We start from the raw sequence: 27,978 nt of genomic DNA, 5'->3' as shown, positions 1-27,978 counted from the left end.
AATACTCCTACTAATATGAACTAGAATGAAAATTACTTGTTAATTTCGAATCAAACAACTAATAAAGTTAGCCTATATGGGCTAACCGCCGCTCTCTCTCTCTCTGTTTGACCTCCAAAAAATGGCTGTTAGCTCAGAAAAACCCGTCTGCTAAGACATGTACCGTTCGTAGTAATAGGTGACTAACACGTGGTAAGCCGATGTACCGGTTAGACTACACACATATTCATGCCTCAGGCGAGAGGTAAGACAAATTACGCAATCACGATTTGTATTCCCTATGGCCTTACTACTGACAAGGCGTCGTTTGTATGCTGGAGAAAATTTTTTAAAAATCCCTTTAAAAATCTATCTAATACTAAGTTTAGCTAATTTTTTTCATCTAATCTCATCCTGAAAATTCATCTTTTTCATCTAGAAAATTTTTTCAACAACAAGAAGCTTTATTAAAATCCCTAAGAAGTTTTAGCGTAAAAAGTAGGTGTTAAGTAGTGAACAACCCCCCTCATATATGTTATAATTTCTATACATTGTAAGTTTTTATGTTGCTCCTAACTTTCTGTTTAAATTACTTTTTTTTATTTAATTAAAAGTTGAATACTCAAGGCTTAGTGGTTTTTTTTTAGTTGAAAATAGTTTGTAAGAACAGAAAGATGAGTCTGCGAACGAACGTTAGAGTATTGGAAGCTACAGTCTGGCTTTGGGCCCAGATATGGCTCTGGTAAGAAACAGCTCTTCTTACAGTAGAGGTGTGGTCACCCCTCTACTGTAAAAAGCCCAGATATGGCTCTTACCAGAGCCATATCTGGGCCCAGAGCCAGACCTTTCAATTTCCATCCGAATGAGCCATTTTCGAAATTTTTATGACAACAACAAATGTACATCTTAAAATTTCTATCAGATGCGTTTCGGGAAAATACGACATGTGTGTATGGAGGGGGGTAACTGCCCTCTGATCCCTTTTACTCTTAAAAAGAGCACTATAGCTTCTGATTATCAATTCAATGAGCCGTCCCCGAAGTTTATACGACCACCATTTCTATAAAAACCTTAAATGCCTCCAGGGCGTAACTTACAACCCTTGCCCTGAGGGATATGAGGGGGGTTTTGTCCTCAAAGACATAATTTCTGGACCTTTCAACTTCAATGAAAATTTTAAAAATTTTGATTGGATGTTTTTGGGGAAATGATTGTTGTAGGGAGGGGGGTGCTGGTTAACCTCCAATCACTTTTGACTGTTAAAAAGGCCAGTAGAACTTCTGATTACTAATCAATTTAGCCCCCTCTGAGGTTTATGCGACCGCTATTTCTAAAAAGAAAAACTAATCTCCTCCAGGGATTAATTTGCCCCCCGGGCCCTGAGGGGGATGAGGGATGGAGGTAGCAATCCTCGAATTCATAATTTCCAGACAGATGAACTACATAGAACAAGATAAATCTTCCATAATTTTGATGTGATGTGTTTGGAAAAATGATTGACTTGGTGGGGGAAGTTCCTGTGACATTGCTACCTATATGAACTACCCTGGTCTAAAAAAATTAATTGTGCCCAAATCGCTCTTTACTTAGGCAGCACTACCATGCTGCCTATGATATTTTGTTTTTAGATTTCTGTTCTACAGCATTGGAAGTGCCGATTGGACCAGGTAAGCCCCTCCCTAAAATTCAGCCTATGGGTGACCATGGTGAGAGATACTATATCATATGAAACATTGCGGAAAACTTTGTTTTGTTAAATGCCTTCAGGGCGAAACTTACAATCCTTGCCCTGAGGAATATGAGGGGTGGGGGTTATCCTCAAAGACATCATTTCTAGACCTTTGAACTACGCTGAAAAAAATGGCCATTTCAAAAATTCTGATTGGATGTTTTTGAGGAAATGATTGTTGTACGGAGGGGGGGGGGTGCTGGTTAACCTCCAATCACTTTTGACTGTTAAAAATGCCAGTAAAACTTCTGATTACCAATCAAATGAGCCCCCTCTGAGGTTTATACGACCCCTATTTATATAAAAAAAAAATCTTATCTCCCCCATGGCATAAATTCCACCCCGTGCCCTGATGGTTGTGGGGGAGGGGGGGTAGCAATCCTCGAAGTCATAATTTCCGGACCTTTGAACTACATAGAACAAGATGGATATTTCATAATTTTGATGTGATGTGTTTGAGAAAATGATTGACGTGGTGGGAAGTTCCTGTGACATTTTTACCTATATGAAGTACCCTGGTCTAAAAAAATTAATTGTGCCCAAATCGCTCTTTACTTAGGCAGCACTACCATGCTGCCTATGATATTTTCTTTTTAGATTTCTGTTCTACAGCATTGGAAGTGCTGATTGGACCAGGTAAGCCCCTCCCTAAAATTCAGCCTATGGGTGACCATGGTGGGAGATACTATATAATATGAAACATTGCGGACAAATTTGTTAGATTTCATAACACAGAGCCACTCCCACAGTTCCCTCCCCAAAAAAGCTTTGCATAATGTCTTGAACAATTTTCAAGTGGAAAATAGAAACGAAGTCCTGATTTTTCCCAATTTCTTAAGATTTTTTTTTTTTTTTTAATATTATGCGTTTCAAATTTCCATTTTGGTGGAATTTATTTCTGGATTTAAAACTCAGAAGGCTCGTCTGATATCTTTCTTATATAAATATGAGTATTTGAACACTGAGAAAGAAAACTTATTATATAACTATAGTCAGCAGAGTTAACTAAGAGTAAGAAGTAACCCTGCATTCCAGCTAAATAATTAGTGCCTGCGAATATTTTCTGAGGGGGTTGGTCGCTCAGAAAATATTTCTTCAAAATACTCTCCACGGAGGTACTGTAATGTCACTTAAGAATAATCTTGGGAGCAACTTTTTCAAATTTCTGGAGCACATAGCCAGTCAAATGAAACATTTGTAGCGGTACCTCTACATTGCGAATGGTTGAGTTGCTGTATTTTACCTAAATGTGCAAAACGGTCACTCACAAGAAAAGAAAGCTTCAGCCCCTCCTTATAAATTTATTCTTAATAAAAATATGGCACTTTAGCTCCCCAAAAAACTGCTTTCAGGCCACACCCCCCTCCCCTCCCCACAAAAAAATATTCAATCTGTAAAATTATTTCTGTACGTTAAAAAATTTCCACGTTTAGAATAGATTCCCACGAGGTCTCAATTTTTTTTTCTTATGAAAAAATAACTTAATACAGATTAAAATAAAACGAAATCCATAAGAATGATTGATAAAACCGATATAACCCACTTATTTGTTATTTGAATACCGATTTATAATTTAGTAATATATTAATTTTTTAGTCGTAATTTTTTTATATATTTTATCTAAGCTAATCTCATTTTAGTTGTTAAATATTGGCATTAAGGTTAAATTTTGAAGATTTAAAAGCAATGTGGGCTAAATGTAATATTGTCCTTGCTAAAACCGTGAAATGCTGGTCTAGATGATTTTTAGAAAGAAAAATTGCCAGATACTCGAAAACAGTTGGCTGATGGAATAAATCTCGTGACTTTTCTGAGTAGATTGGTTATATTTTCTAAGGATGTTAGGAGAATGAACCAGTTTCATAACGTTGAAAACTCAAACGAAAATATAAGGCATGCCTGACTACTTATGTTTAAAACGATAGATAACTAGCAAATTTAAACAAATATAGACTTTACTCAACACCATGTTTAAAATAAGCAAAAACAAAATAAAAGCCTAATAGTAAACAACAGCTTATCTGAGTCTGAACCAGCGGAACGATGTAAATCATTACTCAACAAAATTGAAGACAAGCTAGCATTCATTATTTTGTGTGTTTCAAAATATCCATTTGTACCGCCAAGGCCTCGTTGGATCTCGGGTCATGAGACAATAAGAGAAGCTTATTCAAACTATTCATGGCAATTTAATTCATTTGAAAGCCGTCTACAAAAACATAAAAAGAACAGAGCATGAATGAAAAAAGAAGGTTGTCAACTGTAATTTTTCTACTTTTTATGCTGATTCCAAATATGTACAACTTATCATATTTGGATGGTACCAATGAAAAGGTATTAATACAAGAGTACTTACATAGCTTTGGAAATAAGAAAGAGAAGGGGGGGGGCCTATTTGAGAGTCGAAAACCGGCGGTTTGTGTTATTTTTAGGATTGTCACCGACACCTGTTTATTTAGAAGTAGTTTAGGCCTCAGGACTTTTTTCATAAAAATATTACCTGTAGAAAATTTAAAGATGGCTCAATCAAACAATTATTTTGACTTCGATTGCCCCATTTTAATCCCAAAAGGAATCACTCAACCGTAGCTACTGCTTACGTTCATTTTGCCAAAAGGGGTCAAAATTCAGATTTGTCAGCAGAAAAAAACCCATCTTTTTTAATACAATTTCATGATGCATAAAATCTGCTTTGGAAAGAATTTATTTCAGAAAATAACTTATTCAACCAACTCTAATAATCAACAAATTAATGCTCATTTATGCAAAAATAAAACCATAAACACAAAACAATGTGCTTCAAATAATAGCCCTCCCCCCTCTTTATGCGTTACTAAACGCATATTAGAAGACAACTAATATACTAATATAAATAAATATCTAATTTAAAATTTAAAACAAAACAAAGTCATAAGATGTTGAAGACCCCGTGGCCCAATCCTTCTTACGCAGACCGAGTATTAAACTGAAAAAGAAAGTTCAAACCCAGCAAATTGTAGGCCATTCAAGCCAAACAAGGGTTTTGTTATACTTAAAAGCACGTTACTGTCAGAAATTTTCTAACCCAGAAAATGGGACTTTTTGTAAAAAATGACAATCAAACTTATTTTCGTTGACAATAATTCCCCCCCCCCCGATTTTCCAAGATACCTTTCCCCTCTCCCTACTCTTTCAACCTCTTAGTCGAAATAACTATTAATTTTGGGCGAACTTTAAAAATCAGCTTTAAATAAGGTTTCAACTGCAACTATGACTAGAACCCCCCCCCCCACCGTTTTTTTATACTTTGAAGAGGTAAGACGGTACATCGATTTAATTTGTCCTTTTCAATATCCATAAAGGAAAATGTAGATACCAATCTGCTCTACTGCTCTAGAAACCCTTAGTCCGGGTTCTTTCTTCACATTACACGAAAACAAACTCACCAAGAGAAGGTGTGTGGTGACTTTTAGCGGGACTTGTCCGCAGAATTCCAGTTTGACCGGTTGGTGACAAAGCTTCTGGAACAGGTTCAAATTCAAAAATCAAATTTATAGACATTCAAATTTATTGGCCTTAAAAGTCTATACAAAAGGTCCATGAGTAACATGTTTTGCAACACTAGCATTAACGCATTATTTAGCTTCTGGTTTAAAAAATGGTTATTTTGTAACCCGAATAACTGAATTCTGGAAATTCGAATCAATTCAAATACAGAATTCAAATTTATGGAAACTCAAAATCAAATTTATTTGGCTGAAAAATGTATAGAACAAGAGGCACATGTTAGACAACACTGGTAGTACCTTTGTTTAGCTTCTGGTTAATGAAATGGTATAAAAATAGGCTATTTTGTAGCCCAAATAGCTGGTTTGTTGACATCAAACCAACAGATGTAAATCTGAAAATTCAATTCTGTTAACTTGCTTAGTGACCTTCTTAAAAAATAACAACAATTATGCTGAAAGATGACAAAAAAGTACTTAGATTTTAAGTTACTTGGTCTAAAAATCTAAAGAACTATATAGCCTACCGTCAATTGAGATGAAATCTAAATGCTCTAGAGAACGCACAAGGTCCATGAGTCACATGTTTGACGTCACTTATATTAAATTTTTGTTTAGCTTCTGCTGTGCAACTGGTAAAAAAAAAATTTACCTTTATTTCTCCAAACAGCTGCAGAGACTTCACGAATGGTGACGAGCTTAAACGTGTCTTTGTGAATGGTGGCAAACAGAAGCAGCATTAGCATGCTGCACTTAAAAGGAATTTCCCTTGGTAAGACGAAACAATAAAATATATGCATACAAGTATTTGGTTTCGGATAAGAATTAAGAAATTCATTTTAACAGCAGGAAAAACCTTGCATAAAATAAATAAAATCTTTTATTTTATGCACTGGTGGAATAAAAGTGCTTTTATAATTATTTTTAGGATAAACACGTAAAAAAATAATTTTTATAGATTTCGCAGACCCCAGAATTCTGCTTTCAACCGTACAAGGCCGCCAGAATTCATATGGTGATATCGCTTAGTTCTTTTTACTGGACAGAATTTACCATTTTTTATCATAATTAAAGTCAGGTTCATACAGAAGATGGTACATTTTATCAACTAATAATGACCACGCACTATTACTTTATGAATGATGGGCCGAAGGTCATCTTACTACAGGGAAAACGGGCAATAGTCTTGACAGAAATTAACACCATCTAGCGTATGGTGACACTTGACATTGTTTTCAAACTCTGTTTTGTAAGGAACTGAGATCAGAAATTTATTACTACCTTAATTTTACCCATTACACTAAGTAGATTAATTATTGGTATTTTTACCCTTAAATAAATACTAAGTGTTGCCGAACGCTAGTTTACGTTGATAGTTTTTTTTTTGCGCTAGCGCCAATTTCCACTCTTATGAGTTACCCAATATCTTTTTTATTAACGCTGTTTATTATTTTTTAAAATACTTATCTTAAAAAGAACACAAATTGCACTTTAATATGGAATCAAATTCGGAAAATTAAACTATCCAAAGTCTACCACGATAATTTTCTTAAAACATAAAATTTAAATAATTATATAGAAAACACAATTCTATTTATTTTCATAATATTTTTAAAAATATTTTAACAATCAATACAAATGTGTTTTTTTTCAACACGGAATAGAAACCGATGTGAGATAAATAATTTAAAAAGCAAAAAATAATTAAATTTTATTCAGAAATGTTAACATTTTATTATTATTAATTCAATAAAATTAAAAAATCTTTAATGGTAAAAAATTTCATTATTAGTATTGAACCTATGGCATTAATTATTAAACTTCAGCCCTAATATGTATCGCCTTATAATGGGACTCTTGCAACTAGCTATAACCTAAAATTAATCAAATTAACATACTCCTTCTGATTTTAAAAAATTATTATAAGCCTAAATTTATGGGTTAAGCTGCTTAATGAAAGAGAACAAACAACTTCAGCTTTAGAAACAAATTTAACTGACTTTTTCTTTTAATTTGACTTTTCTTAAAAACGAGCCTCAAATCGAAATCTTGTGGAATAGTTTCTTAAATATGCCCATACATGCATTATTTTTGAACAATGCAACTTTTAAAATAATGCGTCTATGAATATACCAAAGAGTAGGGATAACTACCTAAAATCGTTAGAAGAGTAGTTTCTCCCTGGAATATATCACGCGGTCGTGTTTCCTTAAAGCTAACTATCGTTTTTTTTTTTGTAAAAAGGAATTTATACAACCGTTTAATAAAAATTAGGTTTTGGCATTTTTCAAGATCACGTTTATTGTCGAAAAACTTTAAATGTAAAATGGATTGAGACATTATTTTACTTATTTTTAACTATAATTGTTGAAGTTTAGTGGTTGTTTCACTCGGCTCAATGAAGGCTTTCACTTTTGTTAATTGCAAGATCACAGACCGCCTCTGATTACCTGAAGAAACATAGCCTAGTTAAAGCTATGAAAGAATGTAGGCTATTTGGTGTTAAATGTTTGGAAGGTAAAATTCAACGGAAAATTTTTACCGAATCATATTATTGACTTAAGAATTAAGTGAATATATCACTCGATGCCTTTTTTATGCTCTCCAAATATAATAATTATATTTGTTGGAAATTAATTTTACCCCACCCCTAGGCCTAGGCTATATACCACTTCAGGGTATATATTTGTACATTAGAGGGGTGGGGATAAAGTTTAAATCTACCTCCCATTTACATCAGAAATAAAATTTGCCCCCACCCCTCCCTAATGTGCAAATATATGGTAAAATTCTATTTTAGTTACTTTTGGCTATCTTGGAAAGGGGTTGGGTTAGGAAAATGAAACTTTCAGGGATTGATCTACATGCTAAGGTGTGTCCCGGCAAGGTACTTTGAAGTACCTACCTCGGTAAAATTCTACTTTAGCTACTTTTGACTATCTTGGAAAGGGGTTAGGTTAAGAAAATGAAACTTTCAGGGATGGGACTACAGGCTAAAGTATGTCCTGGGAAGATATTTTGAGTACCCACCTCCACTCCTTCTCCCTCTAGAGGATCTTGACCTCTGAAGACCTTTAAAAATCTTTGAGTTATAGAAGTGAAACCTGGCAAAATAGATCATCTGATTCAATGAAGTAGAATAGAACTTTTTTCAGCTTCAAAGCTTTGGTCAGTCCTAATTTATATGGGTTCAAAGATATTCAAATACATTTCCTAAATTTAGAAGAAAAAACATCATATGGATTAAAATTAAACTCAAATAATAGGAATTACGTCTTCAGAACAAAAGCCAGTGAAAAAGAAACTGATAACTGAAAATTAAGGTAAAATGTTGCTTTGTAAAAATTTCAATAGGCAATAGACCTGTCACATAGGCAAATTTCAGGACCCTCTAGAGGGAGGAGTGGAGGTAGGTTTGCTATTTCAAAATAACTTTCTGGGACATACTTTAACCTGTAGACCTATCCCTGAAAGTTTCATTTTCGCAACCTAACCACTTTCCAAGATAGCTAAAAGTAGCTAAAGTAGAATTTTACCAAAGTATATCCTAGTAAGGTATTTTGTAGTATCTACCTCCACTCTTTCTCCCTCTAGAGGGTCCTGACCTTTAAAAATCTATGTGTTATAAAAGTGAAACTTTGAAAAATAGATATTCTGCTTAAATGAATTACAAAAAAAAAATGTTTTCAGCTTCACAACATTGCTCAATTCTAATTTATAAGATTTTAAAGATATGCAATTACATTTCCTAAATTTTGAAAAAAAAACATTGATATGGCTTAAAATTCTAGGCTACTCAAGTAACAGGAATTGGATGTTCAGAACTAAAGCCAGAGAAAAAGAAACTGATAACTAAAAATTAAGGTAAAATGTTGTTTTGTCAAAATTTCAATAGGTAGCCTATAGACTTGTCATGTAGAAAAATTTCAGGGTCCTCTAGAGGGAGAAGAAGTGGAGGTAGGTACTTCAAAATACCTTCCCTGGACATACTTTAGCCTCTACACCCATCCCTGAAAGTTTCATTTTCCTAACTTAACCCCTTGCCAAAAGTAGCTAAAGTTGAATTTTACCTTATCAGTTTTTATCAACTAATTTTTTCTACATAGCATAATGCTGTATGAGACTATTAGAGGGGGCCACTTGTCAAAAATATAAACCAAGTCACGAAAATAAGTTTAAAATTAGCAATCAAAACTGTGCCTCTTTTTGTTCTAGTATGTCTCCTTTTGATCCAGCTGCAGTAATTAAATCTGATTGGGGAATGGGTAAAATTCTAGTTTAACTCCTTTTTGCTATCTTAGAAAGGGGCTAAGTTAGGAAAATGGAACTTTCAGGGATTGGTCTACAGACTAAAGCATCACAGGAAGGTATTTTGAAGCACTTACCTCTCCTTGTTCTCCCTCTAGAGGATACAGACCTTTGATGACCTTCAAAAATCTTGGTGTTATAGATGTAAAACCTTGCAGAATAGATTTTATGCTTAAATGAAGTACAGGAAAACTGGTTTCAGCTTCACAACTTTGCTCAATCCAAATTTATGAAGTTTCAGATCTGCAAATAGGCCCTACATTTCCCTTATTTTAGAGAAAAAGACATTGATATGGTTTAAAAAAATTTCAATTGGTTTCAACCTATTTCAATTTAAAAATTTCAACCTGTCAAGTAGTAAATTTTTAAGGCTTAGCAGTCAGAAGAGGATTACTGTGAGGAGGCATGGTCATACTATAATTATGAGGAGCATGGTTGTTACTAGCTAAAATATTTAGGGGGGAGGGCAAGGGATTTTACCAACTAGCTGGTCATTTTTACCAACTGTTTCTTATCAATAATTAGCAAAATGTTTGTTTTGAATACAATATGTAAAATCACTGCACAACTTGGTAAAACTGCCTGTAAGATAGTAGATAGCTACAAAAATGGCTAGAAGAATTAGGGAAATGAATGGAGGAACAGGGAGGGTTCAGGAAATAAGGGGGTACAATAGAGCAGGTTTTTATTTTGCATAGTATAGGTAGAAAAAGAATTGTTGAAGAGGGGGGGGGGGTAGGATTTATGTAGCATTCCTGGATGTAAGAGGGGTTTTGATAATGTGATAAGAGCTATGCTAGATAAACAACTTTGGAGATAGGACTGCCTGTAAGTTTTTCTAGATTAATTGTAGGAATATATAGTTTAGTAGGCCTAGTTGTTAGAATACTAAGTAAGGTGTTCATGAGAATTCTGAAGCAAATAGGTTTAAAACAGGGATGCCCACTGTCACCAATTTTGTCCAATGTGTACATTAATGATATAGTTGGTTCCTTCAAGGAGAAAAGCATTCCAGAAGTACTGATAAGTGTTCCAAAAATATGCATGCTTTTGTTTGCTGATGATATTTCTCATAGCACAATCAGCAAAAGACATGCAAATATTGTTGAATATAATGGAGGAGTATTTGGACATGAAAGGATTAGAATTAAATAAGAAGAAAACAGTAATTGTAGTTTTTAGGAAAAGTGGAAAATTAAGGAAAGATGATGAATTTAGATTTAAAGGTGATTTTACAGAGATTAAAAAATAATTTGCACATTTAGGGGTTAAGTTTTTGTGGAGTGATAAGTATGCATAGGAGGTTAAGCATAGAGTTAATTTCAAAAGTGAGGATGGAAATTTATTTATTGCATGGAAATATTTATTTACAACTAAACTCCTCCTGGTTATGCATTACAGGTGTGAGCTGTGGAGTTTTAGAGAAAGTTAGGAGTTGGAGAGAATGCAAAGAAATTATTTTAGGCCAGTTTTTAGGGCCCATAAATCCACTCACAGTGTTGCACTGGAGGGGGATATGGGACTAAGTAGGTTAAGATAAGATAGGTTAATAAGAATGGTGAAGTTTGGGATAAAAATTTCTAGAAGTAAAAGTAGGCTAGTAAAAGAAGCATATGGAGGATAAGGTAGAGGTAGGGTGACTGCAGGAAATTAAGAAAATTTTAGATGAAGTATGACATCTGTATTTTTGGAATAAAGTTAAGAGATCAAATTTGGATACAGTGCTTAATATGGTAAAAGAAAGGTTACACAAGCAAGGAATACAGCAGTGGCAGGGTTGAAAGGAGGTCTTTGGATCTCTGAGTCTGTATGGTGAAAGACATGGGGGTGGGAGAAGTTTATTTAAGTTGGGGTTGAAAGGGGAAGAAATAAAATGGATTTTGAATTTAAGGGGAGGGTTGATTGATATTGGAGAAAGAGAGAGGAAATTTTGGGGTCATAGTGTTAACCAAGTCACTTGTCCAATCTGGGGGGAAGATGGTGAGGATATTTTTGATTTTTGGGGGAATTGTAAAGAATTGGTGGATGCAAGAAATTAGTGTTTTTGTTAGTGTTGACTGATAGAAGGAGGGTGTAAGGGATTGTAGGATCACAAGTTAAAATGACATTAAGGAATCTGGCTAAGTATGTTGATGAAGGGCTGATACATTGTGAAAGATGTATCTCTTTATAAATAATTTTGTGAAGATTTGTATATAAGTATGTTTTTCATTTTAATTTATTTGTGTTTTTTTTTTATGGCCTGATGCAGTGTTGCCAGATGTAGCATAATTATGTCTTGAATCAGACAGTAATGAGGAAACACCTTGGATAGCTGAAAAATGATCATTAATAATATAAACAGACTTAACTGAATAGCTAATTCCAATCAAATTCCCATGAGACTTTGTTATAACCAAAATATTACTTTGAGTGAAAATGACTCATCTTGGAATTTGGGCAAAAGGTGAACTTTTTTTTAATCCAGATTTGAATTTCATGCAGAAAAATATTGAACAAGGGATTTCCCACAATTTGATTAAAGACCATGCTTTGGATTTTTTTTTTTTTTTTTTTTTTTTTTTTTTCTTCTTCTTCTATTTTACAGCAGGCGGGCTTTTCAGTAACACTATTTAGCCCTTTTCCTTTTGCTTCACTCTGTGGGCTACAGAGCTACTGGCTTGATTGCCTCATATTTATTAGATATATTCAGATATCTTTCAGCAGATCTTTCGACTCTAGGAGTTCAAATATAAGATGATAGATGTCGATTTCTATACTCTGTGTGCAGGTATAGTTGGCTAGGCTCTTGGCTGATAGTGGGATTTTGTGGTGTTTGAAGTATTTTAACAGTTTAGAAAGCAAGGTATGTTGTGCAGACGTCAGCATATTACATTCAAATAGGCAATGGTCAATTGTTTCATTATTCATATTACAATGCCTGCAAAGAGGGGACAGGGGAATTGAACCACTTGAATTAGAAAACTTATATGAGAATGCAAGGAAATTTAGTCCATTTGTTCCAATACAAACTCTATGATAAATTTTAGAAAGATACTTATTGGGAAAGGGGGAAAGGATGGGATTAATCTTATTAAAAATTAATATCTGATAGCCTCCATTGGTAAATATCTCTAATTGGGATTGGTCTCCCACTTGGCTGGTCAATATTTATAGCATTTTTTGCTATTTCATCAACCTGATGATTACCACTTATGCCAGAGTGGCTAGGAATGTACTGAAAGTAAGTTTTTATGCCACTTGAAGCAAGATTATCAATAATACTGAGACAATGATAAGTGTCAATGTCCAACTTATATTGAGGAGCTGAGGCCAGCAACTCAAGGCTTGATAAAGAGTCGGAATAAATGATAATATTATTCGAATTTTCAATCAAAGATTGGTTTTGCTTAAGGTGTTCTAATGCCATGATTATGGCATTTAACTCAGCAGACATTATAGATAAATTATTAAATAATCTCTCGCCCATTGCAATTTTCAGGTGAGGAAGGAAAACACCACTTGCAACCTTCTCATTCATTTTTGACCCATCAACAAATATTTGGAAGTGATTTTTATAGGTAATTGTATTAAGTTCTGCAAATTTTTTCTGAACAAAAGCAATGGGGGTTAAATCTTTATTCCATTTTGAAAATTCAGTATTCATTATGGAAAATGACCAATTCCATGGAGGGGATTGGGGCAAAGTAGGTGCAATAGACTTTGCTGGTACTGGGAACTTTTTTTGAATATTGGCATACTCATCTGCAATACCTCTATACATGGCTGGATTTCTTAACCAATTATGTAATGTGTGTGAGCTATTTGATTCTATTTTTGTAAGATGTTTTATCAAGAGAAAGCTACGTCTCTCCCTTATTGTTGTTAATCCACTCTCCATAAGCAGAAACTTGGTGCTTGTGGGTTTCCTAGACCAAATATGAGACGTATTATATCATTTTGTGTTGTTTCAATTTTTTGCATCTGGGTCTTTGCACATGCACCATAGACAATGAGCCCATAGTCAATATGGGGTCTTATATGTGATTATAAAACTGGAGTAAGGTTTTCTCCTTACAACCCCAGGGTGTGGAAAGAAGTCTTTTTAGTATATTTGCTTTTCTATAACATTTTTTTATTGTGTTTGAAATGTGGAGGTGGAAATTAAGTTTTTGGTCAAGCATGAGACCTAGGTAATTAATATTATTATCTTCTGGAATAGTTGTTTTATTTAGATTTAGTTTTGCATTAACACGGTTTCGCTTCCTGTGAAATTGGATTATTTTTGACTTGGTGGGTGCAATGGGTAAATCTGAATGTTGAGAGAATTTTTCAAACTGGAAAAATGACTTTTGCAGATTTGACTGTGCTATCTGAAAGGTGTTGCCAGATGACCATAGCACCAGATCATCAGCATATTGTAGATTCGTGTGGGGTAGGTTCATGTCCCAGAGATATAGGGCAAATAGGAGGCAACTGAGGACTGCTCCCTGAGGTAGGCCTTTGGATATTGTCTTTTGGGGTGAAGAGGTTGAACCAACACAAACAATGAAACTTCGCACTTCTATGAAGGATTTAATAAAGGATACTAGCTTGGGAGGTACTCCAAGGTTTGCAAGTTTATTTAAAAGGATTTGGTGGTTCACATTGTCATATGCTCCTTCAAAATCAAGGAAAGCTGCCACTAGGGTATTATTTTTTGAGAAAGATTCATTTATTGCATTTGTTAGCAAAATGAAAGCATCTGTTGAGGAGTGGTATTTCCTGAATCCAGTTTGAGTGTGTGGGATCATGTTATTTTTCTCAACAAACCAGAGGAGTCTGTGATAAATCATTTTCTCCATTATTTTCCCCATCACAGGTGTAATCATTATGGGCCTATAAGACTCAGGGTTATCTTTTGGTTTATTTTTCTTTAGGATTGGTAGGAGGGACGAACATTTCCATATATTGGGGAACCTAGAGGATGCCCAAGCGTGATTATAACAATTTAGCAGTTCTTGTTTGTATGAAGGTGTGAGATTCTTTATCCATGTAGGGTGTATATTGTCATAGCTGCTGCTAGTTTTGGACCTAATATGATGTATTGCATTATTCAATTCCTGGATTGAAAATGGATTAGTTATGTACTCGGATCCTGGGCGTGGTTGGTAACTAGGGTTCATAGGAATTGTGGACAGATTGCTTTGATTGTTTGATGTTAGCTTATTAACAAAAAGAGTTGCAAATAGGTTAGCCTTTTCAATATCATTGTCATAATGGGTATTATTATGTATAAGTTCATACAGGAATGGGTTGGGAGAAGTCTTTTTCCCACATATGTGGCTTATGACTTTATGTATAATTGGCTCATGCATTTCTCTGGAGAGATTATTTGCAAAATTATTCCAGTGTTTATATTTAGCATCTATTATAGTCCTTTTTAGATTAGATTCTGCTTGTAATTTTTTTAAATATGTAGTAGGTGTTGTTTTTTTTATGAATTCTGTCCTAGCTGCCTTTTTTATCTTCCATTTATTTAGGCACTCATTTGTCCACCATGCTTTAGGAATTTGTTTAGGGAATGTTTTCTTAGGTGTTGTCCTGGGGATAGCATGATTAGCTGTATTTATTAGTAAAGATGTCAAGGCTTCAGCATGTGTGTCAACTGTTGTGTTAGAAATGCATGAACTTTGGGTGAAACTTGTAATTTCATCATTTAGCTTATTTTGGAAAATAGACCAATTTGCTTTAGTGTTGATATATTTGGAAGTATGAGAAGAAGTTTCAGCAGGTTCATTTAGGGAGCAAACTATAGCAAAGTGGTCTGTACACAGACTATCAATTTTATTTATGTAAATTTTGTTCAAAAAATTTAAAGACACAATTTGTAGGTCAATTGTGGAGAATTTGGCACTTTTGGGGTTAAAATATGTAATTAGGTTTGGAGGGGTAGCAACAGCTCATTCATTATTATTTGAAATCATATGCTCAATAAATTTACCAGCTTTATTTGCTGGTTTATTCCCCCACAAAAGGCTGTGGGCATTGAAATCACCACAAATAATGATGTTTTTTAACATATTAGAATTATTTATATAATTAAAGAAATCCTTGGCATCTGAAGTTTGGCCATTAGGGTTATAAAAGCTTATTATGTAGGTTTTTAAATTATTCAGCCAAACACTTATACCAATTACATCAACATCATTTTCAAAATCTGGAAAATTGATGCCACAAAATTTTATATTATTATTAACTAATAAAGCTACACCACCTCCTTTTTTCTCTGAAGATCTATCCTTTCTCAGGATAGTATATCCCAGAGACTTAATTTGTTGATTTTGGGTTAAATGAGTTTCCTGGAGGCAAGCAATATTAATGGAATTATTATTCATACATGATATTAGTTCATTTAGCTTATTTTCTGTGAGTGATCTTACATTCCATTGGAGTATTGATAAATGTTGTGTTGTTGATTTATTCTTCATATGACTGCGTATCAATGTTCAGCTTTGTTAAAAGTAAAGCAAGATCTTTTTTTGCTTGAATGAGCATATCATCTGGGATGTAGATTTTTGCCAATTCTGCAATAATTTTTGTTTTCTGTAGTTGATGTATGTTCATGGCCTGAACTGCATTACAGTTTAGAATTAATAAGCATATATTTTGTGATTGCATTTTTGGTAGAGCATCATGTTTGTTGGTTAAGGGATTGATTCCAGGTAGTGTTTCTGGTTTGTTTCTTCTTGGGAGGGAGGGCCAGGCTGGCCTCATCTCACCGGAAAACAAGGCTTGCTGGCTTGGTGATTCCTTCTGATAGGGATTTGAGCTAGGGGGCTTAGAAGATGTTGTGTTAGATGGGGTGCTTGATGCATTTGGGGCAGTTGACTTGGGGGTGTTGGTTGGTTTCAGTACAGGCTTTATTTGGTATTGTTGGGCAGCATTTGCTTCCAGTGCTGCAAAGGGGTATGGGATGGCCGTCTCTGTTGATATTTGGAGTGTTAGAGCTCTTTTCGTGTATGCAGGGCATAATGATTTATTTGTAGATTCATGTGGACCTTTGCAATTGATGCATGTAGGCTGGGTGTTTTTGCAAGTTGTCAGCTCTTTAGGATGGAAAGATTTACAATTACTACACTCTTGGAGAATTTCATTGCATTTGTTTGTCGTGTGTCCCAGTTTGAAACACTTCTGACACTGAATATGCTTAGGTTTGTATTACTTGTGTGGTTTGATTTTCACAAATAGAAATAATTTTTCTGGGATATCAATTTTATCCTTTAGTGTGAATAAGATGGATCTATTAGTTTTCAGGCCAGTATAGACAGATTTTCAAATTTGGGTTACATCCTCGACTAGGATTGTTTTTCTAACCCTATCTGATAAGCATTCCTTTAAATCCTGAGTAGATATATTTAAGGGACCAGTGTAAACTTCAATTTTTGTTGGTGATTTTTTTGTGGTCCAATTAGATGCAATAATTGGGATATTCAGAAGGGATTTAAGGTTAATTATTGTATCTGCTGATTTCTGATCTTCTACAGCTATTAGCAGAGATCCATCACGGTTAATGTTAAGAGAGAACATTGATTTTAGCAATTTAAAAATTGCAACTCTTATTGCAGTGATCAATTTTATTTCAAAGGGGGTAGTGGGTGTAATTTTAAGGTAAATTCGTAAGTTTTTGGAGGAAGGATCTTGGGCAGGGAGAGGGGACATGCTTTTAATTGGGGAGATTTTTTTCCTTTTTTTTAGAGCTTCTAGAGAGGACCTCTTGAAACCCATTATCATCATTTATGGTTGCAATAGGACCTACAGTTATCATTGTCCTATTCTCCGAATCGGAGCCATCATTAGAACTTTCAGATAATGTGCTTGACCAGCCAGGAGGGGTATCTTTCACTATGGAATTTGATGTGGGATCTGGGGGGACATTTTTTTTTGGAGGACTTCTGAACAATGCCTATTGGAAAAAGCTTTAAACACAAATATAAAAATAAAATAAGAAGGGAAAATAGATGATATCAAACCGTCTGCACTATACTAAGGGAAGGATAAACACCACAGTATAGCCCTGAGGATGACTTGAGCAGGATAGGTTTGGTACAACTACTGATTAGAAGCGATAATAATCAAGAAAATATATTTCGATTTTCTTGTACGGTTGCTGTGGTTGTTGCGACTGACTGATTTTTTGCTACTGATGTGTTAGATGCAAGAAAGCATTTCCTCCAGAAAGTTTTTCCAAGTGAAGTTCTGCCTAGGCGAGTTGGCAGCAATGCCCAACTAAGTATTATTGCAGCATTTTAAAGATACAACTCTGAAGATAAAGACATACTGGATTTTGTGATACAGAGCTGCAAAAGTCACTTTTCCAATTTGAAAAATTTTCTCAATATTCTGATTTACCCATTGAACCCATCAAGTCAAAAATAATCCAATTTCACCAAAAGCGAAATATGCTAATGCAAGACTAACTCTAAATGGAACAACTATTCCAGAAGATAATCATATTAATTACCTAGATCTCATGCTTGACCAAAAATTTAATTTCCACCTCCACATTTCAAACACAGTAAAAAAAACTGCTATAGAAAAACAAGTATACTAAAAAGACTTCTTTCCACACCCTGGGGCTGTAAGGAGAAAACTTTACTCCAGTTTTATAAATCACATATAAGACCCCATATTGACTATGGGCTCATCGTCTATGGCGTGTGTGCAAAGACCCAGATGCAAAAAATTAAAACAATACAAAATGATATAAAACGTCTCATATTTGGTCTTAGGAAACCCACAAGCTCCAAGTTTCTGATTATGGAGAGTGGATTAACAACAATAAGGGAGAGATGTAGCTTTCTCTTGATAAAACATCTTACAAAAATTGAATCAAATAGCTCACACACCCTACATAATTGGTTAAGAAATCCAGCCATGTATAGAGGCATTGCAGATGAGTATGCCAATATTCAGAATAAGATCCCTGTAACCAAAAAGTCTACTGCACCTACTTTCCCCCAACCCCCTCCATGGAATTGGTCAATCCCTATAATAAATACTGATTTCTCAAAGTGGACTAAAGATTTAACCCCCATTGCTTTTGTCCAGAAAAGATTTGCTGAACTTAATACAATTACTTATAAAAACCATTTCCAAATTTTTGTTGATGGATCCAAACTGAATGAGAAGGCAGAAAGTGGTGCTTTCCTTCCTCACCTGAACATAGCAATGGGTGAGAGATTGTATGATAATTTATCTATAATGTCTGCAGAGTTAAATGCCATAATCATGGCATTAGAAAACCTTATGAAAAACCAACCTTTGATTGCTAATTCAAATAATATTATAGATTATTCTGACTCTTTATCAAGCCTTGAGTTGCTGTTTTCAGCTCCTCAGTATAAGTTGGATATTGACACTTATCATTGTCTTAGTATTATAGATAATCTTGCTTCAAGTGGCATAAGAACCTATCTTCAGTATATTCCTAGCCACTCTGGTATAAGTGGTAATCATCAGGTTGATGAAATAGCAAAAAATGCTATAAATATTGACCAGCCAAGTGGGAGACCCATCCCCGTTAGAAATATTTACTGATGGAGACTATCAGATATTATGTTTAATAAGAATAATCCTATTCTTTCCCCCTTTCCCTATAAGGATTTTTCTAAAATTTATCATAGAATTTGTTCTGGAACAAATCGACTAAATTTTCTTGCATTCTCCTATCAATTTCCTAATTCAAGTGGTTCAGTTCCCCTGTCCCCTCTTTGCAGGTATTGTAATATGAATAATGAAACAATTGACTAATGCCTGTTTGAATGTAATACACTGACGTCTGCACAGCATACTTTGCATTGTAAACTGTTAAAGTGCTTCAAACACCACAAAATCTCACTATCAGCCAAGAGCCTAGCTGACTATACCTGCACACAGAGCACAGAAATCGATATCTATCATCTTATATTTGAACTCCTTGAGTCGAAAGATCTACTGAAAGATATTTGAGAATATCTAATAAATAAGAGACAACCAAGTCAGTAGCTCTGTAGCCCACAGATTGAAGCAAAACGAAAAGGGCTAAATAGTATAAACTGAAAAGCCTGCCTGTTGTGAAATAGAAGAAGAATGCAAGTGAAATGCCGATAATTCCTGCTTTGGCATAATCCATTCTTATTAGTAAGGTAAAACGCCTGTTTTAATGAATTATGCACTTTGTCAGAAAAGCTTCGAATCCAGCCACCTTTCTCCTCCACTGCTCCCCCTTCAGTTAAAGATAAACCTATGTATGCAGTAATTGTGAATAATGTTCCTACCAATTTAAGTGATTCTGGTTTGCAAAAAAATAAATTGGATATGCTTGAAGGTCATGGAAGGGATTTTAAGTCTAAAACCTGACATTCAGAATAAAAAGTGGATTGTAGCTACTCAAGATAGGCTGTCAGCCATATTCCTTGCTGCCTCAGCATTTAAGAGCCTACCTAATGTTCAAACCAAGGTCCCTGACAAAAAAGCACTTGATATTGTTTGGAGTATCCCTGAAAATGTATCAGAATCATCTCTAAAGGAAAGCATACCGGGATTAGCTCATGCTGTAAAAATAGGACATTCAAAATGTTTTTGTTTGGAATTTTTGGATCTGCTAACACTGAAAAATGCAATTAACCATGGTCTCTGACTTAGATATGAGCTTTTTTGTGTTGAAATCTATCAAGAATTACTGTGTTGCTGTTTCCAGTGCCAAGGGGTAGATCACCCTATTGCTAGATGCCTATGCTCTCCTGATTTACCAAAATGCTCCCTCTGTGCTGGGGCTCACAAAAACACCACAGAGAACCCTTGCTCAGCTGCCCCTAAGTGTGCCAATTGCAGGGGAAATCATGTTTCTTTTAGCTTGGTATTGAGAATTGCAGCTTGCCAAGATATTATGATGACTTCTGCTTCAGCCTTAACTTTTGTTTCTCTGAACATTAATGGTACTAAAGATAAGGATCTGCTAATTGACAAGCTGCTAAATTTTGATATTATAGTCCTACAGGAGCATCTACTTTCCAAAGTTAATACAAACAGTTTAAGGCAGTCTGCTACGCACAATATATTTATTCAAGAAGCAAAAAATGACCCATGGTTGCCCTTTCAGCAGCACCGCCATCTTCATTTGGTTGGGATATCAGCCTATGCAAATTTATTCTGCATATCTCCCATGCAATATTGGAAATACTCAGTCATTTACTGCTTTTGCTAAAGCTTGCTATAAACTGAAATCTCTTTTCATAAAATTTGCAGATAAGAATGTTGATTGGATCCTTGCCAGGGATATCAATACTGACATATTGACCTCATCTGATTGCTCTGAACTCCTGCTAGATTCTCTGCCAAGTACCTATTATGTTGCTGCTAAGAACCTGGCTAAATCCAGTCTTATTAAATCCAAGGTGTCTGTAGATGAATGCAAAATCAGTGATGACCATCTCCCTATTTTGTGCCTAATTGAGCCTCCTGATGCTCAAGCCCACTTTAAGGGTCCCCATTCAAAATGGTATCAAAAGCCCAATTGGAATCAGATAAATGTTGAGATGCATATTGCTACTGCACTCTACTCTCAACTATTAAAGTCCTGTGTCAGTTGCTCCAGACTTTGATTAATTCGCTTGATTCTAAGGAAGACCTAAATGCATATTATTACCAGATTGTGGAATGTCTAAAGTTGGCCACAAAAGCTGCAGTTCTGATTGAGCATGTGTGGTCTGGGCCTTGCAAGCCCCTGTGGAATATATATCCAGAAGTGAAAAAAGTAAAGAACCATGCAAAGTTTTGGTTGCAACTGTGGAATGCTTGCAATCAGACCTCTTCTGGTGCTGTGTTTACAGTCAAGTAAAAAAGAAAGAATACAAATCCTGTTCACATAATGCAAGGCTCAACACATGGGACACTCCAAATAGGAAAATGACCTGGACTAGAGTTATCAATAGCAGTAAGCATACTCCCCCAGCTCAGTTGAAATTAAACCTTATGAATTTTGTGTGCCATTATATTAAAATATTTTCTCTATTTAACCAGTATGTTCAGAAATCTTTTTCTTAAGTATGAGTGATTTATATTAGGCACTGAAGAAAGTAAAAACTTCAGATTCTCTTGATTGTGATGGCCTATGTTTTAGAAATTTTGCTGATTATGGCCCATTATTGCTGAACCACATGCAGTTATTATTTCAGCTTTGTATAGCTCAATCTCTGGGTCCTGATAGTTTTCTTTCTGGTAGTGCCACACCTATACTTAAACAAGGTAATGAAAACACTCGGAAGTCGACGAAAGCACGGGCATCATTTCAAGCCTTGTCAGAAGATTTTGCGAAAATGATGGATATTTTGCATTAAACTCGCAAATCAGTTCATTCAATCAATGAGCGATTTAATACACTAGAAAATAAAATACAAGCGATAGAATCAGAACAAGTGGCTTTACAATACGAACTTTCGGGCTGAGTTCACGGATGGCTGCTGGGGAAAATGAAGTTTTGATGCTGAAAACTCAAGTTGTTAACCTGAAGACAGAAGTGAAGTATTTCAAAGAAAAGAATTTGCATATGTCTGGTAGGCTTATGGCTACTGAATACCAGACGACGGAAAATAATATAATTATATGGAATGCAGTTTGTGAGGACAAAGCTCAGGCTAAGAAAATGTTTACTGAGATATGCACAGACAGTTTGGATTTACCAGTGATACCACAGTTTTTGATTATTACAATTATAAAAGACAAGAAATATTTCATGGTTAATGTTAGCAACCATGAGAATAAAATTGAAATGCTCAAGAATGGAAAGAAGCTAAAGAGAAAAACGATGCAAAACCAGAATAGTATTTATGTGACTGGTGATGCTCTGTTTTCAGTGAAAGAGGCGAGGAAAAGAAAGTATGAAAAGAAATTGCGTCTTACTTTGATCAATATTACAACAGTCAAAACTAAAATTCAAAAAAAAAAAAAGTATCTCATCTTCAAAATGTATTTTATTTTTCAGCTTTTGTTCAGTTTCTCAGTTTATTGTTTATTTTGTTTTTTGTTTTAAAAAAAGTTTCTCTCCTTCTCCTCTTTACACTTTATTTATCTCTATTTATAAATAATGAGTCCTCTAAACCTCTTTTTTAAGTTTTGAGTCTTTTTTTTAGCATTAATACTTGGTTAAAAAATGTATACAATTTATTTATTTGTTTGGGAAGATGGGGGTTCAAACCCCCTAATCCCCCTGGATATAGTCTTGGAGTAAGTTTTTACCTCTAGATGGCATTAAAAAAATGCTCTCGTGGTCATTTTTTGAATTAAAAAATACCAAAATATAGGTATTTTTCGAAATCTAGAAGGGTAAACATCTAGGGAGATATGACCCCTGCCCTCTCTCTCAATTAATGCCCCTGCTGCCAAAAAAGAGTTTTTTTTAAATATTAGGTAATTTAACCTCCGTGACAAAACTTAAAATAGTGGCCTAAAAACTCATAACTTGCTTTTTAATATTGTTTGAATTCCATTTTTAGGAGATGGAGATTGATTATCCAAACCAGGTGTTTGTGAGAGTTGAAGTTGGGAGAGGGAATGGGCCATGGGATAAATTTTTTGAAGAAAAGGAGAATTTGATCTGGAATATTATAGCAGCTTAGTTCAAAGAAAGCCCATGTTTGTCTTGGTGAAAAACAAAATAAAAGTAAGTTTTTTCCTCTTACAAAAAAAAAATACTTACAGTCCTTTTCTATAGGAGGTCCAAAGTAGGAGAAAAATGTAATAAATGTCTGGAAAAGTAGAGTGAAAAAAAACTCACTGAAACACTTAAAAGCCACTCATTTCTTAGATAGGATCTGTAATTCTCCTAATCCCGATTATCTAAGAACCTCAAATCTTATGAAATTATAAAACAAATATCTAAGAACCTTATCTAAAATCTCCTAATCGCCTGATCCCAAATATTTTTCCCCTTTTTGAACACTTTGCAAAGTTTCTAAAGGACAAAAACTTTTTAAAGGACAACAAAAAAAATTTTTTTTTTGTCCTTTAAAAAACTTTTTAAAGGACAACTTTAAACGCAGTAAATTTTACATATTTGGAATTGTTGTAAAAAGGGTGTCTTTTCTAGAGTTTTGTTTACAATTGGAACGTTTTTCACTTTGCTTAGTTTGTTACCATGTTAAAAATGGCTAAAGCTTGTTTCACAGATCTTATTTCCTTTTCTTGCTGAAAAAGGTCATATCTATTTTTTGTAAAATTGATGTAAAATTCACTTTAATGAAAAGGTTTTAATTTTGTACAATTTACATAGTTACACTATTTCTCAATTTCTTATGTTAGAATTTTGCCCTAAAACTGTTTCTTTCTTTTCTGATATATGTAATGATTACTGACTTAATCTTGTGTAAATGTAAAAAAAAAACTGAAAGATGCACAGATACGCCTTTTCCACTAAGCAGGGCAACATAGTGTTCTGAGAATCTTTTCAGTGCTGCATATTTTACCATGATTTTCCATGCGTCTAGTATCTATTTTTATATATAATCATATATATTTTTTATATGGTATATTAATCTATACTATATTTTTTATTCCTGTTGCATTTGTGTTAAAGCACCAAAGGGTCACCTCTATCCAGTTTAAAATTTTCTTTGATTTTGCGAGGGGGCTCTTGCTACTGAGAGGGAAGGGGGGTGAACGACATCAAAACTAAGGGAAATGTACATAATTACACTATTTTGACAAATACATTAAAGTGATTAGTGTTATGTACGAGAATAACACTGCTGTGGTTAAGGTAGGAAATGAGGTTAGCAGCTGGTTTTGTATTAAATCGGGAATTAAGCAGGGTTGTATTCTATCCCCCTTTATATGGATCATTTTGACGGACTTTGTCTTAAGCAGCACAGAAAAGGCAATGGGAGAACACGGATTTAAATGGGGAGGAAAAAGTTCTGGAATTCGATTATGCTGATTATTTAAGCATCCTAGATGAAAGTGTGAGCAAAATGAATGAAGCTTTAGAGGTTTTGCAAGTTCAGGGTGCTAGAATAGTTTTGAAAATTAATGTTAAGAAGACTAAGTCACTAAGGCTAGGAATAAGTGAAGATGAAAAGGTGACGTTAGGTAATGAAAAGATTGATCAGGTGGGCAGCTTCACTTACCTTGGTAGTATTATTAGTAAAGATGGTGGGAGCAGTGAATATGTTAAAAGTAGAATAGCCAAGGCGGGTTTTTTAGGGTGTTTTTTCACAATTAAAAAAAGTTTGGCAGAATAGGAAGATAGTTTTGCAAACCAAGATTAGAATAATAAATGCTACAGTGATGACAGTGGTCAAATATAGCTCTGAAGCATGGACGCTCCGAAAAACGGATGAAGATTAGCTAGATGTTTTCCAGAGAAATTGCTTAAAGATTGTTCTGGGTACCTGGCTGACTGACCATATTTCAAACAATAGGCTATGCGAAAAGTGTGGTTCAATACCGCTCTCTAGGGCAATAATGAAAGAAAGGTTGAGGTGGCTAGGGCGCGTTGTGCGGTTGAAGGACGACAGATTGCCAAAGATTGTTCTTTTCGGCAAACCGTCTAGGGGTAACGGAAAGCAGGTTGTCCTCCTCTGGGGTGGGAGGGCGTCATAAAGAAAGATTTAAGGGAAATGGGAACTTCGTGGGCGGGTGTAAATAGGGAGACTTTGAATAGAGAGGGATGGAGGAGGAGCGTGCGTAGCTGTGTTGGTCTCAGGCAGCTTGGTGCTGTGATGAGTTGTTAGCAGTAGTAGTAGTAGTATTTAGTTTTTTATGTTAGAATTTCGCTCTTAGAATGGTTTTTTCTTTACTTAATTACCATGGATTTCGTAATCCTGTGTAAATGCAAAAAAAAAAAAAAATTAATGATGCTCATATATGCCTTTTGCACTAAGTTTTGCGACGTAGTGCTTCGGGACTATTTCCAATGCTGCATATTCTGTCGTGATTTTCCATTTATCTTTTATTTATTTTCTATCTTCTTTATGTATAATTGTGGATATTTTTATTTATGTACATTTTTATCTGTATTATGTTAATCTATACCATATTTCATTCCTGTTCCATTTGCGTTAAAGCAACAAAGATTCACCATTTCGGTTTTGTATTTTCTTTGATTTCTTTAGGCGACTCTTGCCACTGAGACGGGGGGGTGAACAAGGTCAAAACTAAGGGGATTCCTTTTCATTTTATACAAGGCTACTTATAATACCAGAAAAAAAAGGGGAAAAACTGAAATACTAAGATATGAAATTTTCTATTCAGTTTCTGATCTCAGTAAAAAAGAATCTAGTACTTCAACATGGGGGCAATACGAAATTAAAAATGCATGCGCTAGTGATGCTCAGCGTTGCCCGTATCGAAAATCAGTACGATAGTTCTCTTGAAAACATATACACAAAACACTTATTTTAATGGACGAAAAATTTGAAATTCAATAAAAGAATTAAGGTTTCTTTCATTTTATTATTTCTTTATTTTAAAAGCATGCTCAAAGGACTTAACTACATCCTTAAGTCTGTATTTTTATACGTTCTTTCTGATGTCTCCTTGATTTTGACAGTTTCAGCTTATTTCAACTTGATTCAACTTGCTTCATCTTGCAACACAGGTGATTTTTTCAAGTTTGGTTCCTTCCAGATGGTTCCTTCAAGAATGAAGGTAGTGGATGTTCAATAACCATTCCTCGCCATTCACAAGTAACATGCATAAGAACAGAAAATAAAAAATCAACAAGCCAAATATGAAGGAATGTTAAGAGCATTTTAAGGTATGCTTTATAGAATAATAATATTATATTATATATATATTATATAATATATAGAATAATAATATTCAGGCTTAAGACTGTACTTTCTGTATTGAGGAAATGTGTGAATCCTATTCAAAAGGTTTCCTGTGTTCCTGTTGCCATTCTGATAAGTGTGAGCGGTGGCAAAACATCAATCCTATTTTTATGATGAAAAATCATTTACAAGGTTTGAGTTTGCAGCTAAGAGAGTGGTTTCGGAAAGAATACAAGCTGATATGGGGAGAGGAATACACCGCGTTCAAAAATAGGGAAAATGAATTTTCTACTTGTCTTAATTGTATATTGCTAGTTTGTTTTGCGTACTTAGAAAAAATTAAGAATATTAATATAAGGTTAATATTAAGAGCATTTGTTTTGACAACAAAACAACAATTCATAAGAATAATTAAGCTGTAAAATAGGATTCTTAGAATTGGTCCAGCAAAAATATGTCTGAGTTTCTTAGAATACCGTAGTTTAATCCTAATCAATGAGGTTTATGTATACCTTCATGTTAATCAAATCAGTATGGTGTTTAAAAATAAATTTTCATCTAAGAGAATGCCTAGGAAACGGACATGGTCATCCTTTCGACTACTAAAAAAAAGCCTGAGATATACAAGAGAAAAACTAAAACATAAGTTTTAAAAACATTTAAGGCAAGAGAGTTAGTATCAAACCAAATTAAAACTGACCAAATTGGTTACTGCTAATAAAATAAAATAAAATAGGATGAATATAATAGTTTAGAAACAAATTTGGGCTACATATTTGCACATTAGGGGTGGGGGTAAATTATAGCATATATTAAATACGTAACCTAACCAAGGTACCTTTCTCCCTCCCTAAACCCAAAAAAAGAACAGTTTAAATATTGTAAACGCAATAAGAAATCACGCTTTTTGATCCATTTGTCTAACAAATACCCGTTTGTCTGGTTTCCTTGTACAGTCTCTGGCAGTGGGTTACTTATAATGCACAAGTACCGAATAATCTATATTTGTTTTGATTTTTTTTCTTTTGGAAACCCCTAAACATTTTGAGTTGGGTAACCACATAAAACATATTCAAATAGCTTAATCCTATAATGTTGAAAAAGTTTGCTTTTCTTTTTTACATCCGCAATTTAAAATATGTAAAAAATGCTGGAACTAATATAAAAATTTTCGTTCAAGGGTGGAGAGGTTAGCTGCAAGGGGATTTGATAGCAGGGGGAGGGCGGGGCGGTGGTCAGCAACCTGCTTGCGGTGCCCCTGCTTATACTAATCTAAATCTGACCATTTTGTTGCAACGTGTTGCACCGAAATCATACTTTAAAATCTGGTTGATGATTTGCCTGTCTAAAAAATTTGTCTGAGTTTCGTAAAAGGGGGAAACAACCCCTAAAAGTAAAAGATTTTAATAAAACTCATACCTTCAAATTTATGGTTTTTGGCAAATACCCGTCAGAAAATCCCCGCGGAAAATACCCCCCCCCCCACGGGAAATACCCTCACAGAAAATCCCCCCCCCCCCCAAAAAAAAAAAAATACCCCTGTGGAAAATAAGGCTTTTCAAATTTCAAATTATCAACCAGATTTTAGAGTATGAAGGGGGAAGGGGATGAATAGTAAGGAGGATTTCAAAAACTTTGAATGACCTTTAAAAATCTGTGAGTTATAGCAATGGAACCTTGCAAAATAGATCTTCTGTTTAAATGAAGT

General features: G+C 34.6%; 1 protein-coding gene across 8 annotated transcripts in view; it reads left to right on the top strand.

Moving 5' to 3' along the window:
• The first annotated feature begins 23,010 nt into the window (after positions 1–23,010).
• The window catches only part of LOC148939580 (uncharacterized), a 37,274-nt gene continuing 32,306 nt past the window's right edge, over positions 23,011–27,978 (top strand). For 3 of the 8 annotated variants that reach the window (XM_089106578.1, XM_089106577.1, XM_089106576.1), the window contains exons 1-2: positions 23,012–23,161; positions 26,048–26,254. The gene's annotated coding sequence lies outside the window, so the exon portion shown is untranslated. Of the gene's footprint in view, positions 23,162–26,047; positions 26,255–27,978 lie in introns of all 8 variants that reach the window. The other 5 variants (XM_089106580.1, XM_089106579.1, XM_089106573.1 and 2 more) reach the window with 5 other exon arrangements.

The sequence above is a fragment of the Artemia sp. Qi Xiang Cuo genome, chromosome 21, assembly GCF_049724085.1.
Source record: "Artemia sp. Qi Xiang Cuo chromosome 21, ASM4972408v1, whole genome shotgun sequence".
Classification (NCBI taxonomy): domain Eukaryota; kingdom Metazoa; phylum Arthropoda; class Branchiopoda; order Anostraca; family Artemiidae; genus Artemia; species Artemia sp. Qi Xiang Cuo.
The sequence above is the reverse complement of the archived record's forward strand: the minus strand, read 5'-3'. Positions and strand labels throughout refer to the sequence as shown.